The 25,626-nt window shown below is 45.1% G+C and overlaps 1 protein-coding gene across 1 annotated transcript in view; it reads left to right on the top strand.

Moving 5' to 3' along the window:
• Positions 1–25,626, top strand: part of slc24a3 (solute carrier family 24 member 3) — a 71,043-nt gene that overhangs the window by 20,371 nt on the left and 25,046 nt on the right. The window lies entirely within an intron of this gene.

Genomic DNA, 25,626 nt, shown 5'->3' on the forward strand with positions numbered 1-25,626 from the left:
TTCCAGCAGGTCGATACACATTGAAGACATAACAAACAGACAAAACGCTGTAGCAAAAAACAATTGTGAGGATCAGGTTAATCATAGTGCCCTTTTGGAAAGCAATACATACCCCCATCATGCTCTGTGCTTTGGAACTACTGAAAATCTCTCCAATATTCATAAAAATTCTGTGTGTGTGTGTGTGTGTATGTGTGTGTGTGTGTGAGAGAGAAGACGTGCGTGTGAGAGAAGACGTTCGTGTGGGTGGGTGTTTGTAGGGGGTAGAGGGGCTGGATGTAAATGTCACGTTACTCAGCAGAGTAACAACAAAACTCACTACACGCAACATGTCGATCCACATCATCGTCTGTGTGCATGTGTAGGAACGGAGAAGAAGTGTGTGTGTGTGTGTGTGTGTGTGTGTGTGTGTGTGTGTGTGTGTGTGTGTGTGTGTGTGTGTGTGAGAGAGTGTGTGTGAGAGAGAGAGAGAGAGAGAGAGAGAGAGAGAGAGAGAGAGAGAGAGAAAGAGAAAGAAAGAGTATGTGAGAGGGGGAAGTGTGTGTGTGAGGGAGACCGAAAGATTGAGCACATGTGTGGGTGGTTGTGGCTGCCACTGGTTTGCGAAAGTGCACGTGTGTGTGTGTGTGTGTGTGGGCAGTGGGAAACACTCCCCCATAAAGAGATGGAATGTGGAGACCTGGAAAAAAAAGAGAGAATGAAAGGAAAAAAAGCACAGAAATAGCAAAAGCTATCTCGCCTCGTGAAACATCGTGTTCAGGGCAAATTGAGCGTATCTTGAGGGTACATGAAGCAGGCTCACAAGCACAGGTGAGTGTATGTGTGTGTGTGTGTGTGTAAGGCGTGTGTGTACAGGTAGTTAGTGACATACGTGGTTATGTTTCTCTAGGTCAGATGCCTGTTACTGTCAGCCTTGCTTGCACAGTGCACAATGCAAGCGGCGAACAATAGCAGTCAAGCCCACCACACAGGAAGAGCTGGCGAAGCTGAAGGTGCCCCGACCACCTCTTCCCTCAGCGCTCCCCTCAGACACTGGCACCCCTGGCTGGCGCCCCTCTCCACAGCTCTGCCTGTTGTGCCATCATTACTGTCACTCAGACAGCTGTGCAGGCTGGCATCAGGGAGAAGAGACAGAGAAAGAATGACAAAGGGAGAGAGAGAGGTGGAGAGGGTAAGATGGAAAGACAAAGAGTGGTAGAGGAATACAGAGAGGGGGGTCACCTGTGGGGAGGACTCTCAGGCATGGCTGGCTTCAGGTAATCTCCAGAGGCTGTTCAGAGCGTATTTGTGTGGGGTGGGGGAGGGGTTGGCGTGGGAGGGGAGATTATTTCCTTGCATGATGGAAGACTTGCACGCTGTCGCTATGCTTCACATTGTTTGGTTTGGCTGAATATAATTTAATGACTGCACACTGCACCCAGATGAGATGGGAAGCCTGGTGGTTGTTGTGTTGTCTGTAAGTGTCAGGTGGTTGCTCATCGGCACGTACCTGTGAATTCTGCGCTGAAACATGAGGTGTCCCAAACCCCACCCCCCGGTTACCAATAACATCAGCTTGTTGTTTTGTTTGTTTCCTTGGAGGCATACAGTGCAAACACCCAATCCATCTGCCCCATCCCAGCCTGAGAGAGAGAGAGAGAGAGGGAATACAGAGTGAAGGAGAGAATGAGAGAGAGAATATAGTGATAGAGAGTAAAGGGAGAATCAGACAGTGTGAGAAAGAGAGTAAGAGAGAATAAGATTGTGTAAGAAAAAAGAGGGTCCATCTGACTCGGATGTGTAAATGTGATGATGAACACAGTACTCTAATGACTATCCAACTACTTTAATATGGGACATTCAGTGTCCCACTGGTTAGCACTCTGGACTTGTAACCGGAGGGTTGTCGGGTCGAGCCCCGACCAGTGTGCCTTGGCTGAAGTGCCCTTGAGCAAGGCACCTAACCCCTCACTGCTCCCCGAGCGCCGCTGTTGAAGCAGGCAGCTCACTGCGCCGGGATTAGTGTGTGCTTCACCTCACTGTGTGTTCACTGTGTGCTGTTTGTGTTTCACTAATTCACCGATTGGGTTAAATGCAGAGACCAAATTTCCCTCACGGGATCAAAAAAGTATTTTTGTAAAGCTACATGTATATCTGCACTTAATTGTGTTTGTGTATACAATAGTTAGTAGTGGTTATGTGCATGTAAAGCATGAACCAGAGAACTTTGGTTGTGTGTGAAACTGTGTGTGTAGGGCAGTGTGACTGTTTGTGTAAGTGTGGGTGTACTGTAATTATGTGGAATCGTGTGCCATTTTTGGTTGATATGTTTCTCTGTGTGTGTTTGCATGAAAGTAGGCTAACGTGTGGTTTCCATTGCACTAGCATTGTGTTTATGTGGAAAACTGAGGTTTGTGACCAACCTAAGGTAATCACACGTACAAACTGTGGCTTCTAATTAAGAGCAGAGCAACCAATGCAGTGCAGGCTGTGCCTCTCGCATTGAAATGGGCACACTACTGACATCCTCTGACTAGTGACATTCTAGTCAACTAGTGTAGACAGCTAGTTTGGAGTTTGAAACTTTTTTTTCCATATAAAACATATGTATAGACATCCGTTGCATAAAATATAGCGGCAACATAGGTATGTGCCATATTTAAATAATGTCAATTCACTTAACTGAGTCACACATGCAATAATGATGACATCCATAGGTCCCTATAGTAGGGAAGATTATGTGAAAAAACGTTACGCGGTGGATAGAAGCATGACATTTTGTCAAGGATACTATAAATACAGACACTCAAGCACCTCAGGCAGACCTCATAAAAAACATACAATAAAGCACACATGTCATCCGTAAATTGATCTAAAGTGCATTTTACTCCGGATAATTCCTTTAAGACACAGTAAAACACTACACTAGATTACATTAGTCCTAGTCTACATACTGCATATTGCATCTATGCATGCTCTGGCACATTGGCATAATACTGTGCAAGGCAACCCAGCATCCTGGCATCGGCACGTTCGAGAGCAGAGAGGCTCACCTTTGCTGTCTCATTTAAGAGGTTCTCTACATACTTTGGCTGCCTCTGGTAAAAGTGTTGATAAAGGTGTCCAAAATCATCTAATTTGGTCCATCCATATTTTTCAGGAGAAGGCACTGACTGGGTAGCCTGCAGACCTTTGGACCAAATGCTACACTGCTCTATTTGAACGATGCATTAGTGCAGCCTGTGTGGGAGGGATATTTTCCATTGAGAGACATATTTGAGAAAACAAGTCCTTCCTGAGATGATTGACTTCTTATCGGAAAGAACACAAGTGTACTTCTCCAGCAATGCAAACATGTTCAATTCCTGGCTAAGCAGTTGAAAATGATTTGCTGTCATAGCAATGAAGGCATCCTTTACTTCTGGAAATGGTTTCCATGCAGCCCACCCTTTAGAAGGAGTCTGCTGTTCCAGAGGTAGCCACCCCATTATCACATAGTGCAGTTGTTCAACTACTTCCATCTACAAGTTATCCAATTGTGTTCTATAGAGCCATCTCTATGTGTAACCCACCAAGCATCACAAACCTCTCTCCATAACAGTCTGGATCACTCCACTGAACCATTATTGTAATTCACAAATATGCACCCCAGGTGATCATGGGGACACAATTAGCCTAGGGATGCCTTTGTTTGCCTAGATTTAGCTTGATAATTGGAACCCAGCTAGTGGTTCTACATTGGCTAATGTTAACGCTAACACTGGCATAACATGTGGTCAATGAGTTGTGTCCCTATTTAGGGCTTGATCTCTGCTCATGTGGACATTTAAGCGATACAAATCTTTGAAAATTATTAAGTGATTCTTCCAAAAGTTTTTAAAAATAATTTATGTTATGCATACATAAATAATTAACTTCTCAGATGAGGATTCATTTGGGGAGTCATGTCATTCTGACCATTTTAAGCCTGTTTTCCCCCTTTAAAGCTGTCTAAAAGGCATGTAAGATTATTTTCATGGGTTATCTTGCACATATTATTTGTTAACCATCTCTCTCTATATATATATATATATATATATATATATATCAAATGTAAAATAATAAAGTAGCAGAATAAACCATGATGCCCAACTATGTAATGTTTTTTTATCCTTCAACTGCTTAGGCGGCCATCTTGGATTTCCCTTTAAAAAATGACCTAAATGAACCAGAAATTTTGGGCACCCCTTCTCAAATGATGAGATACATCATAAAGAGTGTCTGTACCAATTTTGGTGATTCTATCCACCGCGTAAGATTAAACCCTTTTTTGTTGATAATCCCCCCTACTAACAGAGGTGTCGTGCCGAATGCTTCCTGGATTACCTAAGAATGAAACAGAAGGCAGGCGAGCGGGCAGTCCGCAGGCAGCATTCCTCCCCGTGCTACTGATTATGATGGCAGTGCTGCTGGAATCCTCGTTCCCCGGTGCCAGATGAGTACAGTGCAGTACACGACTATCTCGCCCGCGTGCCTGGCACCCTCCCCTGGCGCCTCTCCCGCTCTCCGCCGCCTCCTCTCCTTCCTTTGCTTCGAGAGGAATTTTTACCTGCTCCTGCCAAGATGTGCAAAACATTCCTCTCTCCAGGTCTCCAGGCTTGGCTGTTCAACACCAGGTCCCCCCCAAACTCCCCACCCCTATCCGTCAGTTTACTGTAACTCACAAGGTTTTTTTACTGGAAGATTTAAAAGGCTGCTTCAGTGTTTTTCATACACTGACTGTAATTGTTATATAAAGACATGAATATGTATTCATCCTAGTTCGCCGGATGCATCAGCTGATTTAGCATTTCTCTATATGTGTGCATGTGCGAGAGTGGGTTTGTGATTGTGTGTGTGTGTGTGTGTGCGTGTGCAACACAGAGAGAGATGTCTCAAAGTTATGTATTTCTGTTTCTATGACCGTTCACTTCTGCTCAGTGAAGAGTTAGCACAGGTCCTCCAGAGCAAGGCTAGTCGGCTAACAATAGCCAGGGCCAATAACAGGCTCAGGCACTTTGGAGGCCTCTTCAATAGCTAGCTAACCCGTCACCCAGCATGCTCCACTAATTCACCCAGACTATTCAAACATATGCACCAGACACAGACTCCACAATGTCTGACTCCTCTGTGCTGTTAGCATCTGACCCTTCGTGAGCGCCACCTCTGTGGGAAAAAAAGAGGGATGGAAAAGAAGAGTGTTTTGTTCGAGGAGGTGAACGATTTTAATAGTAAAATGGCTTTCACGTGCTGAAAAGAAACAGCCCTTGACTGCTCTTTTTTTTTTGTAAGACGTGAAGTTAAAAATAAGCATCATAAAAAACAAACAAACTACCAAGCGGCTGTTTCTGCTCTGTCCTTTGGTGTTTTTGCCTGCTTTATTTTTAACCACCCCACTGGGTTCCTTGCTCCAGTGATTCCGAGCCACACATGTGCCCAATCTTGTCTTTCCTCTCTCTTTCTCTCTCCCTCCCTCTCCCTCTCTTTCTCCACATTATTTCTTGTGCTCCGGGTTATGTTTTGACAGGGCTTTAGCAGATGGACGGATAGACCCGGGTGGACATGATGTCACCACCATCGCAGCGCTCTGTCCGTCCATCCATTGCTAAGAAATTACGCAACGTGCTGAGTAGTCGGGGATTGAGTGTGGTGACGACATCGGCCCCTGTGCAGAAAAACCTCAAAGATGTTTTTTTTTTTTTTTTAATCCCGTGGAACAGACTGACCACTTAAGTCCTTAATGGAGAATGATCAGTTGTGTGTGTGTGTGATGTATAGTATATGCATTAAAGCCACCCCCACTAATCTAATGTTATGCTAACCTACCTTGAATCTGCGAGCTACTGCCCGAGTAGGGTATTAAAGGATTTGGCCTCCAGTGAATCAAAGCATCTTTAGCAGGGCATTGTTTGATGGAGGGTGTTGTTAGCTCAGTGCTCAGAAACTAGGCTCCCAGCAGAAGAGATGAGGAGAGAGTCATGCACGCATCACTTGAGCAGCAGGTGGTCGAGTACACGCCGTTTTCATAGAGCGTCTGAACGTCAGAAGACACCAGTAGCTTATCTAGACCTTTACAAAATGCCCCCCCTAACAGATATGTGAGAGAGCAGGGAGAATGAAGGGAAATGGAAGAGAAAAGAGGGAGGGAGAGACGGATAGAGAGAGTTTGAAAAGAGAGAAAGAGAAAGAGTGGGTAATTGAGAGGAGAGAGAGAGAGAAGGGGACGAGATAAGTAGAGGAGGCGCAGATCAACAGGGCAGCCCCCAATGCTCAGTCCACTTGAGGCCTGTGGCGAAGCGGAGACTGGGGAAATGGCCAGAGTGTGTTTTGACAGCTCTGTGTTCAGCCGAAGGCATCGAGGCAAAGGTGAAGCGTCGCTCAACGCTGTGCGGCGCCGCGCTTGGTTACTGCATGAGCGGGGCGGCAACAGCGGGCCCCCTTTGCGCCGCTCTGCGCTGCCGTGTTGCTCCGCTCCACTCTGCTGTTGGTGCGGCGCGGCCCCGGCCAGTACACGAGCGCCTCATCATCTCCGTGTCCCCGAGCACCCAGGGTGGAGCGCTGCCGCTGAGGAGCCAGCGCTCGAGTCGCCCGCCAGCAATCCGACTGGAGATCCATGATTTGGACTGAGCCGCACGGCTTAATTATTAACACCAGCCATGAATAATGCACTGGGAGGCCTGTGAGGACACCAGCACTCGTCGGCTCTAGGGCCATTTGGGCCCTTATGCAATGCTCTGAGTGTGTGTGTGTGTGTCTGTGTGTGTCTGTGTGTCTGTGTGTCTGTGTGTGTGTGTGTGTGTGTGTGTGTGTGTGTGTGTGTGTCTGTGTGTATCTCTCTCTGTGTGTGTATCTGTGTATGTGTGTGTTTCATCTATTTCTTTGCTTGTGCATCAGGACATCGTCTAGTTTTGTGTGGTATACAGTGTATGCAAAAATATACACACATTTGTATCAACACAAGTCTTTGTGTTTAAATGTGTGAATATATACAGTATGTGTGTCTTTTGGTATGTATGTATGTATGTGTGTGTATATAAAACAGAGAATATGTGTTTGTGTATCGGCATAGCAGCCCTGCTCTGTCTACACACAGTAGTAGCACATCTATCCTGTGATGGGGACTCACTTGTTTCCCAAGCACTAAGTGTGCACATTAGCATTCAGCCCGCCCCTCCTCCCTCACCTCAGTTGACCTGATCTTACCTCACCTCACCTCGCCCATCAAGTGACATCACTACACTGACACAAAACACAGTTTACTTGCCATTTCTGGGCAATGAAGACTTCAGTTGTGACAGATATTTATTTAGACAAAGGCAACAATTAGTTAAACTACTATATATTTGAAAGCCAAACCATGAAAGTGAATGATAGATCACGGAATGATGACAGCCAAGAGAAGTCTGTTTAAAGTCTCTCAAAGGACGCTCGTCACCTCTTGTCACAGGAAGAGCTTTGAAATGTATTTCTGTCTCCATGAGTTTTGTCATCTGTCCTCAAAAGAAAAAAAAAAGGAGGTGTCAAAATGTTTTACACTTTTGTTGAGAAGGAGAACATCTCACGCAGAGATTGATGCTCCTGGTGGAAATATCTTGATTTATGTGGGGATCTGGAGGAGGGAGCTGCTGGTTTGGGTCCCATGTGCGGAGAGATCACTCCACGTTGCACCGACACACCAAGACGGAGACCGAGACAGATAAAGAGAGAAGGAGAGAGACAGAGAGAGAGACTAATGATGACATGGGCTATATTTAAACAGCAGAGATTGCAGATGGATTGGCTTTTGTGGCTGCCGCTGCTGCTGCTTCTGCTTCCTGTGGTCTCTGAGGAGCGCGTTGCTTTATGCCCTGTGCCATTTATGCTGTGGCACGCTTAAAAAATGAATGAGTCTGGGGGGAAGGGGGCTGCATTAGGGGAGTTGTGGTCTCTGCTCCCCGCTCATGTTAGGCCCTCGCTTGGGGATACAGGTCTTCCATTCATCAGATACCTACTGGACTGGAGGTATTGACTAATGTGTTGTTGTGGTTGACAAACATGGATATCAGTGGGTTTGGATGTTTGTTTTCTGTGTAACTGTTTCAAGCTGGGAGGTATCGGAGGACCTGAGAATAAAAGGATAGAGGCTGTGTTGCACAAATGACCAGTGGCGCTCCATACATCTCCATCTCCATCTCATCTCCAAACCAGCACTGCTGCTTTAGCTTATAGCCAAGCATCCCATAAGTGTGCGTGCCCAAGTTTTATGAAAAGTGGTAACCTGCAGTGATGAGGCTTTGAAGCAGTCCCCTTACACGCTCCACTCTCCTCTCCTCTCCTTTGCTCTCCTCTCTCGCCTGTTTATTCTCTCCCTCCCTCCCCCCCTCTCTCTTTCTCTCTCTCTGTATGTCTCTCTCCCTCTTGCGTGACTCTCCAAGGTACAAACAGCTTTTTTCAAGTTAATAGAACACCTTGAGTGAGTCACTGGCCACATGGGAAGGAAGTAGAGGACCAGGGGAAGCAGCAGCCCTTTTTGCCGCTCATCCGGCCGGCCGCAAGGACCACTTGGGCTGCTGATCCCCCACTAGTCTGCCCTCCAAACACATTGATTGAGTTGATGGCCAAAATCAGTACATCTGCAACATACAGATGCAGTAGTGCTCTCTCTTTCTCTCTATCTCTCTCTCTCTTTCTCTCTCTTGTTTTCTCTCTCTCCTGGTGCCCCTTTCCCTTTTTCATTCTCTTTCTCTGTATCCATTTTTCTTCTGTAGGACCAGGCTGGCAGAAAAGCCATTTTCTTTACGAGCATTCCACCTCCGTAAATGTGTTTGCAATTAGGAAACAGGCTGTGCCACGTGACTATTGCTTCCATCTCAACAACAGCAGGCTGGGGTGTGGGGTGTGGGGGTGTCTGAGTGGAAGCGGCATTGACCCACAGTAACCAGAAGCCAGCACCACTTCCTATGGACTCTCTGCTGACTCCTAGAACCCCCTGGAACTCTAGAACCCCCACCTCACCATCCTGGAAACAACATTCCTGTTAGATGCTGAGTCTGTCGACACTCTCTATCTCTGATCTTACCCAGAGCTTTGGACAGACAGCGTGTGTGTGTGTGTGTGTGTGTCACACAAATGGAGTTGTTTTGAAAAGGGCTGTTTTAAAAAGGCTTAGTAAGGCTTTCACAAGAGCAACAACTCAGTTACTCATTTAGTATTCTGCTACTGTATATGCCCCCACCCACCACCAGCATCTCCACTCGTACATGCAAATGGCTGACTGGGCTCTTCTCCCAGTCGCTCATCCGCTGCAGGTTCAAAGTGCCCCCCTTTGGAGGTTCAGTTTGGGTGAGTGTAGCGTGTACAGACGGTCAATCGTAGAGGATGTCTGGTTTTAGAGCAAGTTGCTTGGATGAGGGGGAAACAGTGCCTTTCTCAATGAATCATTCAGAGGTCTGTAAGGTCATGGTATATCAAAGTTCATAAGCTATGGTTGGAGCGTAATTAAGGTTCGTAGAGCCATTGTTTTGCAGTAAGCATTCTTCTTTTGCTTGATTATGGGTGTCTCGTAATCATTCAAATTGAACTTGTGAGGTTATTCAAGAGCGGTCAGCAAGGGGAGAAAGCAGAAAACGTGATCAGGGAACAAACCCTTCCACAGCCATTTTCTTGTTCTTTTTCTCCCTGTTGTGTCTCGAGTTTTTCTTTTTTTTTCCTGATGGTGTTCTCGAGGCGCTGTGATGAAAATGGCAGCATTTTCATGTGGCCTTTTCCTGGTCCCCATGGCCTGGTTGAGCCTTTCAGCCTCTCACCCCCACCCACCCACCCCCATCCCTTGCCACAGCACCCCACCGCCCTCTGTGTAGAAGTGACCTGTTCTCTCTGCTGCATGATTCATGATCCACTGTCGCACGCTGAGGCGGAAATAGCAGTGTTTCCAGGAATATGACGTCTCTGAAGAAACAGGTTTCGGGTCCCTCGGAGGCCAACACAACCAAAGCTTTTCCGTCTCGTCTCCGAGTCTCCTGTGCTCCTCATTCATAAGAGAGGCAGAAAGCTGCCGATCTGTCGGCTTTACCTTTTCTGCCATTGTGACTTCGCAATGACTGATCGGAGTAGAATCCATTGATCAGCATGAAGGCAAAACAACAACATCAAAAAACTACTCTGTGCAGATATTAAGAAATGAATGCTATGCTTTTATGGAAAGGATTGTTATTTCGCTAACAACTCTGTGAGAATGTGTCGAGTCAGAAGTCACACTGTGAAGATTGACACCTCCACATTCTCATCACATAGCTGGAAATTAATTTGTTAATACAGGGTGTGTGTGCAGGGGGTGATGGTAATTAATGCTCGCTGAATACATTAAAGAGATTTAGGTGAAATGCCACCACTGACTCAGACTAGGCACTCCCAGACACAGAGATGAATTGTTTTTGGTTTATTTTTTTTTTTATTTTTTTTTTGAAGAGGGGGCCGTGCAGATAAATGCAGGCGTGAACTGGGCAGACTGACAGCCAAGCGCAGATGTAATTGTTGGGAAGATCTAATTAAGTGTGCCGTAGTCTCGGCGGAGACACTCGTTTCTCTGTGTGTGCGAATCTCTTGTGCTGTGTGAACATTGTGTGTGTAGGATGGGGACGCAGATACACACAGCCACACACACATACACACACACACACACACAAACACACACACACACACACACACACACACACACACACTTGCACATGCAAACATCATACAAAGGCAACACATACGTTTCCCATACATAAACACATGGTTCTTGAAACATTTGCTAAATCTTTCTTTTTGCATATTTTTTGTTTGTTTGTTTTTTTTTTTCTTTCCCCTCACTGGATCCATTGTTATCTCTGTAGACCATCACTTACCCAAGCCATGGTAAGTGGCTCCTGCAACCATTCCTGCCAGACTTTTTTGGTCTGTTGGCTTGACCACCGCTGAGCCTCCTTCTTGAAAAGCCTCATTTATATGGGCAGGGAAGGGTGACTGGACACATGAAGGAAGCCATTCTGGATCAAAGCAGGCCTTGCTAAGTGTCCTCTTCTGTCCACTTGCGTTCTCATAGCAACGTTAAAGCCTTCTGTTCAGCCCCATGTAGATGAAATGGAGAACATGAACAGGGTGTCCAAACGTTCTCCCTCTGAATGCCCTTTGAGTCTCAAATTGGAGAATTCCATTCAGTTTAAGCCAGAAAGCTTTGCAGTGGATTTGCAGAGGTCTTCTAGGGTCTTTTGCATGCTTACTTGTGTGTAATTGTGTAATTGGCTCATTTACTCTCCACCTCAAACTGGTGTGTGGTGAGTGTTCTGGCACATACAGTACATGTAATGGTTGCCGTGCATCACCCAGGTGGATGCTACACGTTGATGGTCGTTAGAGAGGTTGTAAAGAGCTGTAAACCCTTGGGTGTCTTGAAAAGTGCTAAATAAATGCAATGTGCTCTTGTTGTTGTTGTTGTTGTTGTTATTAAATGACCACTGGATTGGAGGACGAATAGCTGAGGGTTGCTTGCAGGGCAGTGGATGAATAGAGGAATGTGTACTGTATGCGGATGGTTAGTACAATTGGTACAGGCTAAACTGGAGCAATGGGCTGATGTCTCACATGGAGAAAGACATGGGGTCAGACCTGCTAGTGTATGACAACAGATTGATGAGTTCAGGTCGAGATGGAGCAGGGGTTACTTGCCGAACCTGCTGCCCACTGTACACACACACACACACACACACAGTCTCTCTCTCTCACACACACACACACACACACACACACACACACACACACACACACACACACACACACACACACACACACACACACACACACACACACACACGCACAGTCTCTCTCACACACACACACACACACACACAGTCTCTCTCTCTCTCACACACACACACACACACACACACACACACACACACACACACACACACACACACACACACACACACACACACACACTCACAAACATATACTCCCCCCTCTCATCACACCATTGCTAATTGCAGTATGTGTTCCTGGCTTGAGACGCACTGAGGAGCAATTTGCAGCGATGTATCGCCTGAGGCCCTTCAACCTGTGTGGCTGCCCCCTCCTCCTCCCTCCTCCCCCTCTCTTTTCTTTTCTTATTCCTTTCTTCTGTTACCAGTGTGCTCTTTAGCTCTTTCTTTTGCACTTTCTTTGTTCTTCTTTCTTAATGACGTTGTTCCTTTCTGTGCCCCCTGACCTCTCTTCTGTCTCCTGGCACACTGTGTGATCTGGTGTCTGGTGTCTGAGCTCCCCCAGCCTGTTCCCAGCAGTCCAGCACCTGTGCCTCCCCCATTGTACCCCCCACACATCTGACCACTGTTGGTGAACTTCCTGTAACTTATCTGACTTTGGACTGGGATGCAGATATACGCACGTTCACACACAGGCAGACTTGTGAAGTTGCTGATCACGCGGGGTTGGACATTAACAGAGACTTTAAGGTCAAGTGATGATCGGTGTCCAATTTATGTTTTGATGTTGGTGCCCTGGTCTCCTTCTCTGCCTTTTGGTTCTCTCTCTCTCTCTCTCTCTCTCTCTCTCTCTCTCTCTCTCTCTCTCTCTCTCTCTCTCTCTCTCTCTCTCTCTCTCTCTCTCTCTCTCTCTCTCGCTCTCGCTCACTCCCCTACCCTACCCTACCAGATACATGTCCAATGCATTAGGTAATGTGCCACCCAGTTGTTTTTAAACACTTGTGGCAGAGGAATAAGTGCAACCATATGTGAGTGTTTGTAAGTGTTTTCAGCAGTGGGGTTTGAGGTGGGCGATAGGGACGTGCAGGAGAGCACTCTGCTGTTCCTCTGATGACAGGAACGCGAAACACACACACACACACACACACACACACACATACAGAAGCACACATTTTCACTCACAGTAGGACACACAGGACACACACACACACTCTAGGACACACCAACATACACACTAAGACATTGACACCATCACACACACACACACACAGAAACATTTACACACACAGAGGCACACATATTTGTTTGCTGAGAAGCCTCGTGCATTATCTTAATCCAGCATTTATGGATTGGGAGAGATGTTTATGTTTATGTAATTGCATTGCCAGGCATGGTTAACAGTATTATATAGGAACTTAGGGTTTGGAGCATTTTTTCCTTCCTAAGAGGGCAGAGGTTTGACTCAAGAGGTCTCAGGTCAGCATAGCTTATCATGGAACCATTATCCTCCTGCTGTACTGGCCATATAACAAGTTCACGAAAAAGCAAAGTGCAGGGTACGCACATCCACTGGGACAGGTGCTAGGTCAAAAAACTGAACTGAAAGAGACAAAAGACCTTCACATCGTATTAAAAACTTCCACAGAACTTTATTCTAAGCAACGTTTCAATCACTACATGATCTTTGTCAGTCTTAACATCACAGAGCAAAGACATCAATATAAAGTATCAGGCCTCATTTCACAGGTGTCCTTGATTAAGGCAAAGCCCCCCCCCCCCCATTCAGAATCAGCCCTTCTCTTGTTAAGGCATTCGTTTTGACTGGTGTTATTGAACTGTTCTGTAGCCTTTTGAATCCAATCTTCTTTATACTGTCTTTTCCTGACTCTTTCCACCATATCATTGCTATGTTTAGCATAAGATGCATTTGACCTACAAATACAGCTTAATCTACTGAATTGGCTGATTGGAAGGCTTTTGAGGGACTGGGGGAACACCTTTGCCATGCAATATTGTGTTTTTATCTGCAGGTTTCCTGTATAAGTCTGTAACCAATATGTCTTGTTCTTTGATAATCAAGACAGAAGTTAATTTGTGAATAGTCAAAATCCACTGCGAATTTCAGATGATGATTGCTAGCATTAAGAAAAAGAGCAAACTCCAGTAATTAATTTTGTGTACTTGACCACAGAAGAAATATATCATCGATGTACCGCCGTCAAAGGTATATATGATGAAAAAAAATGGTTCCGTGTCACATAAAATACAAACATGTGCTCAAAGTGACCGACACACAAAGACGCATAATTGGGGGTCAAAGTGCTTCCCATGGCTTTGCCCTTTCCTCCTTATACACAAGTTTGTTTGTGAAGACTAAATCAAAGACTTCTTTGATATAGTCAATATATCAATATCAATACTGGGCTTCATATCTGTGTACAAGGGTTGTAAATAGAGATCAACTGCTTCAATGCCCCCAACATATTGGTATATTGGTGTAGTGATTCCACATCAAGAGTTACCAACAGCATGTTTTTGACAGAAAAGTCAATAGATTTTAGGACATTGATCATATCACATAGTGTATTTTACAAAAGAAGGCAAGGTGGCGACATGTGGCTTTAGGAAGCTGTCAGTAAATGTAGAGATTTTATCTCATATAATGAGCTCACTTTTGTGCTTATGCTATAGAGGTATGTTAAAGGCCTGTATTCATCTTCTCCAACACACACACAAACATGGTCACACACACAGACACAGACGCAGTCTCTCTTTCTCTCTCTCTCTCTCTCTCTCTCTCTCTCTCTCTCTCTCTCTCTCTCTCTCTCACTCTCTCTCTCTCTCTCTCCCTCACACACACACACACACATCATAAGCTCTTTGACAAAGGCAGTGGGCTAGGGCCTTTCTGTGCCTCACACACACACTCTCATATAGATAGTCAACATGCAATAGAGCCATAGCCAGCGGCAAAGGGGATTGCGATGACCTCAGCTGCTCTGTAATCCCCCTATAGACAGAAGCTTACTGTGTGTGTGTGTGTGTGTGTGTGTGTGCGCGACTGCACTGCACGTGTGTGTGTGTGTGGCTGGGCTAAGCATTGTACACAGGCGGATGGTTCAATGCATATTATGTCTTTTGGAACTTATAACTACATTCAGGCCCAAGTGGAACAACCATAGACTGTATACAGTATATAGAACAGTTCTATATATACAGTCTATGGGAACAACAATTTTAAGGGCCAGCAATACTACCTAATAATATCACCTTTGGTTGACTGTCAGCAGCTTTTGTAGGGCAATATTCAGTAAAATGTAAAATGTTTCAATATAAGAAATTGGGACACGTGTAAATATGGAATGGGAGGTTTTTATTTTGATTAGTATGTATCTTTTAAAGACATAGAAAAAGGAGAAGGGAAAAGGAGATGGATGGATGAATGTTCCGACCAATGGAAGTGTGCATTTTTATGTGCAGAATGTACCACAATGGTTGTGATGGGACAATGTTCGGATGCAGAAAATATACAATAATTTGGACATTACTATCCATTGTTATGTCAATCAAGTGTAATAGAATGAAGCCCTTTTAAGATACTGTGCAGAACTGAACAAGAAGTGACCAGTGCTGTGTTAAAAAACAATCGCTTGATAAATCTGCCTTTGTGTGTTCTCAGTCAACGTTTTTGAATCAATGACCGCTCTCATCAGTACGTTTTGAACTTTATTTTTAATCCATTTTTACTCAGGAAAGGAAAGTCATGTCTTTTGCGGTAATAGAACTGTATATGTGACTTTGATTAATGGTAATAATACAGAGTACTTAAATTAATTGTGTTAGTTAATGAGCACATGGGTAATTGGGCAGTTCTAGAATAGTGTTTGGAACATTTTTGAGGGTTTAATTGGATATTATTTCATAATGAACAGTGATTTCAATTCTTCTGTTAAGATTGGTGAGTGAGAGAGTGAGTGAGAGAGTGAGTGAGAGAGTGAGTGAGAGAGTGAGTGAGAGAGTGAGTGAGAGAGTGAGTGAGAGAGTGAGTGAGAGAGAGAGAGAGAGTGAGAGAGTGAGAGAGTGAGAGAGTGAGAGAGTGAGAGAGTGAGAGAGTGAGAGAGTGAGAGAGAGAGTGAGAGAGAGAGAGAGTGAGAGAGAGAGTGAGTGAGAGAGTGAGTGAGAGAGTGAGTGAGAGAGTGAGTGAGAGAGTGAGTGAAAGAGTGAGTGAAAGAGAAAGAGAGTGAGAGAACATGTGGGGAGTGGGAAAATTTGAGTGGAATACTATTTGTGCATGTGTGTATGGGAACCACTCCCCAAGCATCAGCATCTGTAACTGACAAGGCATCAAACAGACCCATTAGAACTACCGTCTGTGTTGTCCAGCCCTGTGGACAATACACATGTCACGCCAGCTGATATTCCTCACACACAAACACACACATGTGGAGCCCATGCATAGTCCTGCCTTCTCTCTCTCTCTCTCTCTCTCTCTCTCCCTCCCTCTGCTCTCTGTTTCTTTGTGAGAGAGCTCTGCGCTTAGCGGTGGTGTGGTGGGTGAAAGGTAGATTAGTGCTACTACGGTAGCTACAGGGTTTTTTTTTTCTGTTCTGCATTGTTCTTAAAAAGCCTCATCTCCTGAAGCTCCTTTTAATGATGCATAGGATTAGTACGTATCGCAGAGCAAACGCCAAATGATGTAAGATTTGCCCGCTTATGTAAGGGACCGGAAGAAGACCACCTCGCTTGCCTTCCCGACTTTGGCTGCCCAAGGGCAGGTCAATCCTGCTTGATCCAGCCTTGATTTAAGAGATACGCGGCTTGGGGGGTGGGGGTGGGGTGAGGATTTGAGAGTGCAGCGATTGCGTGTCACCAGATGCACTCATCCATGTTCCTTTTTACCTTCTGTGTGCTGTGCTGGCCGGAGATGTGCGGGGGTGCAGCTGAGTGCAAAAGCATGTGTGCTCAGTTTTTTTCTATTCTCTGTTTCTGTGTGTGGAAACGCACTTATCATAACAACATATGTATGTGTGCGTGTGCGTGTGCGTGTGTGTGTGTGTGTTCAACTATGTAATGTGGTGCGTGTGGGTGTGATATTAAAGTATAAAGAGTCATCCAAGTACTCTGCTCTTGTCACATATTGTGTCAGATGTTCTCTCTCTCTCGATCTCTAGGGCTACTGTGTAATGAAATGAAATGTGCTGCAATCAAAGCGCCCAGTTCAGTCCAGCAGTGGTGTAGCCTGCTCCTCTTCCATGACAGAATGTGGGCACTTGGAGGGGATAAAGAGAGAGAGAGAGAGAGAGTCCGGGGCGCTAATTGAATCTTAACCTTGATTGGGCACCACATGCAAGCCCATGGATGAGCAGTCATGTAGCGCATCGGAGAAACAAAGAGGGCCGCATTGGACGAGTGCAAATTGTGCCACTAATTAACTGCTGCGAGTGTCCCCTTATGCCTGCTGCCCGTCAGGTCGCCAGTTAGCGCCGCTGATTTTTTGTTGTTGTTGTTGTTGTCCTTAGTTATTAGAGGAATGTGAGGATGTGAGAGAGAAAGAGAGAGGGGGATAGAGGGAAAGAGAAAGAAAGAAAAACAAGAGAAAAAGGAATGGAAAATGATGAAAATGGTCAGGGGTGGACACTGCATGAATGGTGAGGACCTCAGCAAAATACAGTGTGATTCATCTCTGAGCTTGAGAGGTGTAGAGTGTAGAGAGAGTAGAGTGGAGAGAGAGTAGAGTGGAGAGAGAGGAGAGTTGTAGAGTGGAGAGAGAGTAGAGTGGAGAGAGTTGTAGAGTGGAGAGAGAGTAGAGTGGAGAGAGAGTAGAGTGGAGAGAGAGTAGAGTGGAGAGAGAGTAGAGTGTAGAGAGAGTAGAGTGTAGAGAGAGTAGAGTGTAGAGAGAGTTGAGCGCCTGCTGGAGATGGTGTGTGAGAGAGAAAGAGAGAGGGAGAGACTTAACACTCCTCTATTGAATTGATCTGGGGCCTATTGCACAAAAGCAGAATTAAGACAGCATAATTAAGCTGCGCTCAATGAATCCAAAACAAGAGCGCACAGGCTTAATTGGTTGCACAACGAGCAAGCCAGAATGAGCAGACACGGATTCATCAAGCCAGGTGAAACCTATCCTGGATAAGTGTGCGCTCATGGCTCCCTCAAATAGACCCCGCCACCGATCACAGATTCACTGATTCACAATGGCAACTAGAGCGGCTTCATTGCTTCTTCTACGGTGTGAAGTAGGTAGCGATAGCCTTTTCACAACAGCAACAAACAGCAACACCTCTGTTTAGGAGAATATTGCAACTAGTGCCACGACCACCACGCGTGAAATGGTTAGGCACTCCTGTGACGTCACATTGTCGCATGACAGGTCGGGAATGGCGAGTATGTAAAAGTTATTTAATGATCACAAACCTTTAAATAATGACAGTGGGTCTAGGTATATGTGATAACAATGTGTAGTGGGCAGTGGAATAACTATTGGTTTCCATTTGTGGTGACTGCTGACTGAGATAAGAGATGAGATTAAATAGATCCTGGAACTTAGCCTGGTCTGGAGCAGGCTAGCTCCACAGAATAAATCGCCATGGTCACTTATACCATAACATATCCTGCTGCCCCCTATCCCGCTTTTGTGCAACTGGATCATGGATAAATTGAGCCAGGATAACTAAGATATCCCGCTTAATCCCTTATCCTAGTTTTGTACAATAGGCCCCAGGTGTTTAACCACTACACAATAAAAACATTGTTAAAAACACATACAAGTTATATTACAAGTTAAAAAGAAACATTACATGGCTGCCATGAAGGTTGCTCCAGCAACATCCTCACTCAGATGCAATCGCTGCAGAGAGAGAGAGAGAGAGAGAGAGAGAGAGAAAAAGAGAGAGAAGAGAGAAAAGAGAGAGAAGAGAGAGAGGAGAGAGAAGAGAGAGAAGAGAGAGAAGAAGAGAGAGAAGAGAGAGAAGAGAGAGAGACATAGGCCAGACACAGGACTGAATGTAAATGACACACATTGCCCCATCTCACCACGGTTCCGTCTCCCTTCCCTCCTCTGATGACAACATCAGTTTTATACCAATTAGGAGGCTATAGGACATACTGATTGGATGTCACTCCTCAAAGTCACCTCATACAATAAACAAGCCCCAAATGACAAGGAGAGTCACAGGAGAAGGTGAGCTGAAATGAAAGTTATATTGATGGGGCAAGTTGACGGTCTGTCAGCCCCTGCTGGTGGGGGTGTCATGGTGGCAACCGTGGCATGGTATGAAACAATGATTGATTGGGTAGTTTCACAATCAGGCAATCAAGTGCTAGACATTATCCACATATAGGTATGTGTACCTCAAAATAATATTAAGTGATTAAGTTGAATAATTGTATGTGACTACTAATGATCAGACTTCACAGCACATAGACAATTGGCAATGTTTCTGTCATTTATATCCTGAAATGGACTTGTCTTAAACTACACCACTTCAACACATCATATTTACAAAACTTTCCTCTGGGTAAAAAACTGGATCACACTAGAACATTCTGTGATGCGTTACAATTATTTTGTCAAAAAATAATAAAAGGATTGAATGAAATGAAATGAACGCATTTGTCATTTAGGCCACATTTCTGTCAAGCATGCGAGGAAATGCTTTAGTAACAACCTACCAACAATCTATGTCAAGTCTTTATCACCTCCAACACAAATTGCTATAAAGCATATTACATATTGCAATACTATAAAAGGTCCAGTTTGATGAAACCACTTACTTAACCCAACACACCTAAAGCACTAGAAGTATACATATCTAAGAATCATAACGACAACCATGCATTTTTATCCTTCAACAAATGTAGAATAAACAAAACAAGAAACATAAATATTGATATTTCAAGAAGTTTAATTTTTAGCTATGGGAAACAAAGCTCTCACCCTAATTGTGTAACTACCCAATTCAGGCTAAACCACCTTTATGTTATTTATATGCTATAAATGTTTTTTTCCCTCCTTTTTACTTTCAGAGTGACATTGCAGAAACCTTGTGACAACGTTGTATGGTTGGGTTGGGGGGCACATGACTGCATGGACAAAATGGTTTATTTATTATTGTTTGTTTATTTTCATGGCATGAGATGCTCAATGGAAATCCTTTTCGATAACTTTTTAAATATCGCTTCAAATACTTTGCATTGCTTCATGCAAAGATATTTCTATTGAGAATCCGAATATGAGACTGTCACAGTGGAGTTGGTGTTTACCAAGGGATCTCTCCTATGGTCCTTGGCCATTGTGCCTGGCCTGTGTTATGTAAGAGGCTTAACCTATGGCAGAGCAGACGATGGCCGAGGTTTTTATTTCAGCGCAGCCTGCCACTCCGGAGAGGAGGATGGTTACGTGGAACTGTAACTGAGTATGACATCATCGCAAAGGGGTCACGCATAACATACACAAGGAGGGCCCAGCACTAAAGCTGAGCTGGCATGTGCCACCCATCTTATTGGGCATCATAGAATACACTAGCATCTTGCCTTGACACATAGAAAAAAACTATGATCTGTATTTCAGTATTTTCAGACATGGACTGTATATAAACATGCCACAGTAGGTAAGGGAAGGTCCGAGCAATTCCATCTTATCTATGTCTTGTGGTTATTCTTGTCAATAAATCTCCTCAGTGCAGTGCATCTGGCAAAGGAGCATGTTGAATCTGGTCAATATTAAAGACAAGAGAAAACCTAGCAAGGCTCACATGCCATGTCATGTCTTTGAAGGGAATGATATTGTTTTGTTATGTAGCATGCACTCTGTTTAAAGTGTGTGTGTGTGTGGGGGGGGGGGGTTGCAGTATTTATTTCCAAGTATGTGCACACAGTTCTACAAAGCTCTGTTTGCAGAGATTATGTTTGTCCTGTTAATGTATGGAGCATTGAAAACAACATGTCTTTAAAAGGAGCTTATCTAGGGAAAGTCGACTTAGGAGGAAGGATTTAAGCATCCGAGGGAACGGAGGGGCAGGTTTTTGGAGAGATAAAATGAGCATATATGCTGTATGTAAAGCAATGCTATCAGCATCCACTTACTTGTAGAATTTGCAGAGATTATGTGTATTCAAAGGGTCAAAATATGATGCAATCAACACTGAAGCACTCATATTGTTTTTGTCCATTTTCCTGTAAGAACCGAAACATCATTGCAGGCTGTTGTTTCTTAATACTGCAAAATTCTACAGCGCATTTCACAGAATAGTGTTATATATAGTTTACCGCTGAACCAGTTACACAATATCGTTTTTTATTTTATCTTTGAAAAGTACATTGTAAAAACATAGATTTCAGGTTTCAGATATTATTGCAACTGCTTCAATGACCACTGTAAAATGTATTAATGAAGCATTAATCAGTTGTTGCTGATCTGTATCTACATAAACATTTGTTAAGAGGATTGTCTAAAAAGAAAAAAAATGAACAAGACTGTCCGCACGTTTTCGATAAACCTGTTTTCTCAGTATTTGCAATAAAGTTTTATACACACCATTTCGAGCTGGCATTTTTGGCAACAAACATCTCCCTCTCTCTAGCTGTCTACATGACAGGAAGAGATTAATTTGAATTGGAAGATCGAGTTATTTAATCAGAATTCCTTTTCTGTCAAAGACAGAAGCCTTGTTTTAAACTATCAAACAACAGCCAGACAGTACTGTCTGATTACATATCATGCCAATCAGTGATATTGCACTAAGTGCGTTTACTAATGAGCGAACAGTTTGACGTGTATCTCTCTGTAGTTTGCAGTAGTGTGTAGTGTAAGTAGCCTGTGATTCCAGCCTGTCCTTCGATCCACATCCTGTTGTTTGTCTCCGAGACAAACACTTCAGACAGCTCATCTCATCTGGCAACCTTCAGAGAGCATCAGCAGTGGGCACCGCCGACACAGAGTCACGACTCTGTTCTTTCCTGGAGTACACATGCACACAAACACACACACACACACACACACAGTGTCCACGGCGGGTTTTAGCATAGTGGCTTTCAAATAAAAAATACATACACTTCAAGAGTGATGCCCGTTCAAAAAAAGCTTCAGTGGCAGGTCTGCTTGCATCGCTTTCACTTTGGGTTGTTGGGCGATGCAGTGAGCTACACAAAAATGACTCGTATCCAAGGTCCCTTCATAACATGCATTCCCACCTGTCTCTATCTCTCAGTATCTGTTTTAAGTATCCTGACAGGTGTTTCTGTTTCCCTGCTCTTTTAAATGGGATTTTCAGAATGTCCCAGAGTGGAATGCTGACTCATGCTGAATCTTTAGGGATCTACTGACTTCCTCAGTGGAACTCACAGGGTAAACTGGTAAATGCAAAAGACTAGGCTACATTGATACGGTGACGATGAAAAGAGAAGACGCAGAAGTGGCGTCTCGTCTTCATTTTTTTATTCGCGTTTAGACGAGCATTCTCAGGGGGAAATCTTTGTTTATATGAAGACGCAAGAGTATGTGATATTCGATTGGATATGCATTCCAGACCGCTGGGTGGTGGTGTGATAGAACCCGATGCGTCCTTGGCCAAGAGACATTCTAATTTGACAGTTTAGCCAGAGAGGTAAGGATCTTTGGTTTAGCCGTTTAGACGGAGACACAACTGGGTCGATCTTCAAACTCTACACTCTGGAAGGAGTCTTCAGATTTTTAGCGTCTTCAAGCCCGATGGCGGGTTAAGCGTGTAAACGAAAGGCACTTATGATAAAATATTTTGTTGTCTTCCTTCGCAATCGTTCTCGTATAAACGGCCCCTAAGTTTCACAGATGACCGTACTCTGCTCAAATGTGCCCACTATCTGACAAAGTGTAGCTATGCAGTTCATCCCCTTCGTGTCCCCTGCTGTCTGTGTACTGGACAGTGGCAATGACCTCTGACGGACTACAGGTCGAATGCTGGAGCTGTGGTTTGTGTGTTTAGACTGGTCTGATTCTGTGCTGGCTGAAGGTTGTGTGTGTAAATTTGGGCTGGTCTGGGCTGGTCTGCCCCCAAGGCAAGAGTGTCTCGAGCTGCTGATGGAGTTTGTGGAGGTGTTGATGCACCATAGTCAAGCAGGAAAGGACTGTTGGCTTTTGTGTGTGTGTGTGTGTTTTTTTTTTTTTTTTGTGTGTTAACACATTTGAAAATGTAAAAATCACGTTTTATTACTGTGGAGTCTTTCATCAGGTGGATGCAAGTGTGTAAATGTCCTGTGGCACTACATGAACACACACACATGCCTAGCTTACCCTACGTGTCAGAAAACACAGGGCTAGTGATGGGGGGGAGACTGTTTGTCTTGACAACGGAAACTATATAATTGTGAGCATTAGGGTTAATGGACACCAGACGAGGGCCACAGACCAGGCTTGGACAGGAAGACGGAGGAGGAGAGCCGCGTCCAATTCCCCCCACAGCGCTTCTCCGTCCGTCCCATTCCATCTGTATGTCCGTGACGAATGCGGACTCTTGGGGCTCGGTGTCAAACAGCAGAACTGCCCCGTCTCCCAGACGACGGAGTGTTCTGACAGCTTGGGACATGAAGGACCCCAGAGTGAGCTGAGGCCATTGTGGTTTGTTGACGTTGTGGCTCCTGGTCTCTGTGTCCTCAGATGTGTAAGAGGACTATATATAGCCAGGCTGTATATGTGCATAGATGCAGTGTGGGCCGGCAGCACCTAATGTATGTGGACAGCGCGAGTGAGCGAGGCCTGAAGAGTGCGTCCTTCCCACAGGGCTCTCTGTCTCTCTGACGCTCCAATCCACTCTACTCCACCGCCACTTTATGTGGCTGTACAGAGGCATTCTGACGATGGCTGTGTGAATTTGTATTTGTATTTGTCTGCGTGTGTGTGTGTGTGTATCCACATTTTCTGCAGTCTGTATGTGAAAAGCTCTTTCACTCCTTTATCCCTCCCAAACCCCCCCCCTAGACACACACACACACATGCACACACTCTCTCTCTCTCTCTCTCTCTCTCTCTCTCTCTCTCTCTCTCTCTTCTCTTTGTTTTTTTCCACCCTCTCACTCTCTCCTGCTCCCTTTTTTCACTCTCACTCCCTTGTTCTTTTTTCGCTCGGCTCAAAGACCCCCCAAACCACTGCTGAGCTGTTGTTGCGATTGTTGTTGATCAGTTAATTGCCGCTGCCGTCGTGACGAAAGTTTGTTTGGCTTCTCTGTGTCCCGCGGTATTTGTGTGCCGAAACGAGGTTAATTTGGACCTCTTGTGAATGAATACACACTGGGGGCCCCATGTGCCAACAAACCGCGGCCTCAAATGAGAGCTGACAACGAAGGGAACGAGAGGGGTTTTGAGAACAGGTCCCCCCCGACCCTCGACTCTCCCTCCCGCTAATGAAGCTCCTGTCTCGTCGCTGGGCTTTGAATGTGGTGGGAGAACCGCTGGCCAACACAGCGACACAGGGGTTATTGTTTTTGGGGGCTTTGTTAAAAATAGACCTACAAATCTGGCTCAGGCCCTTTTTTTTGTTTAGAACCGGTGGCTTTTTCGTTGGTCTGCTGGCAATAATCAGCTAAGCGATGTTTTTTTTTCCGCGAGGTCCCACTCAGAGCGGGGGTGCAGGCGCGGCCTCTAAGTGCTCCACCTAATGAGAGTGACGGCAGCCCAATCCGACCTGACACAGAGGCAGGGGTCGGGCACGCACCTTTGGCCGCGGGGGAGCGTGCGGCGAGTGAGGCGTGCTGTAATCGCACTCGACGGTCCACATCCGTGGCTGATGTCAGAGTCTCCACTGCGCTCAGGGACAAAAGGCACACAAGAGTTTAAGTGGAAAAAGTGCTAAAATGGATATAAATATACGTGTGTGTGTGTGTGTGTGTGTGTGTGTGTGTGCTTTTAAAAGATTATTGATGTTTAGGCTAGTTTATCTTTCATGGTCATTTCTGATGGTCAGTTACTGCTTTTTGTCTCGGAGTTCCTCCCCCTTGCCTTCCCATGGGGGCCTTCAGCTGTGTTCAGTCATCTAATTGGCTTTCTTGTTGTCAACTTCTTGGAGGGACTCTTCACACATTGGGATGCCCAAAGACAGTGATGGCGTTTCTGTTTAATGAGTTTAAATTACAGTATATTTTGCTGAGAGACAAATTATACTTTTTCTGTCATAACCTTGTTCACACACACACACACACACACACACACACACACACACACACACACACACACAAACAAGTCTTTATGAGCATTATTATATATAAATTACTCTAGCCTCTGTGCGGCGGATTCTTTGCTGCCTGGAAGCAAATTAGGTTTCCGGCTGTGTCCGGTTTGCTTAGTTCAGGTGCTGCTGTTGCTGCTGCTGCTGCGGCCTCTGCCAGCCTGACCCATTCTGTTCCCACCTGACCCTGGCCTGATCCGCTCCAGCCCCAGATTCGCTGGCGGCGCCCACTCACACCGTGACGTCACGCCAATGGGCGCCGAGTGCGGGAACGAGAGTGATTTTAACACTCCAGCAATCTCACAGCTGACGCTCGCATTCTCGCTCTCGCTCTATCTACCTTTTTTGCTCCCTATCTCTCTTTCAGTGTCTGGCTGGCTGATTTGTTCAGTCTCTCTCCTGTCTGTCTGGCTAAGTTTTTTTTTTTTTGTCTTTTTGTCTTTCCTTCTGTCTCTCTCACTCTTTCTCACTCACTCACTCCCTCTCTGCATCGCTGTCTCCCCATGCTCACTGGCTTGTGCACAATGGCCTGCTTGAGTGCTGGAGTGGAAGAGAGAGGCAGCAGGCTCGGTTCTGCGCTGCTGCTTGAGTAGAGCGCTCCTGGTCAGGCTGTCTCTCGTCTGCACACAGCAACCCAGATGCTGGAGTATGTTTTTCTCTAATACTACTACTACTACTACTACTACTACTACTACTAATAATAATAATAATAA

The sequence above is a fragment of the Alosa alosa genome, chromosome 18 (assembly GCF_017589495.1).
Source record: "Alosa alosa isolate M-15738 ecotype Scorff River chromosome 18, AALO_Geno_1.1, whole genome shotgun sequence".
In the NCBI taxonomy this organism is placed as follows: Eukaryota; Metazoa; Chordata; class Actinopteri; order Clupeiformes; family Clupeidae; genus Alosa; species Alosa alosa.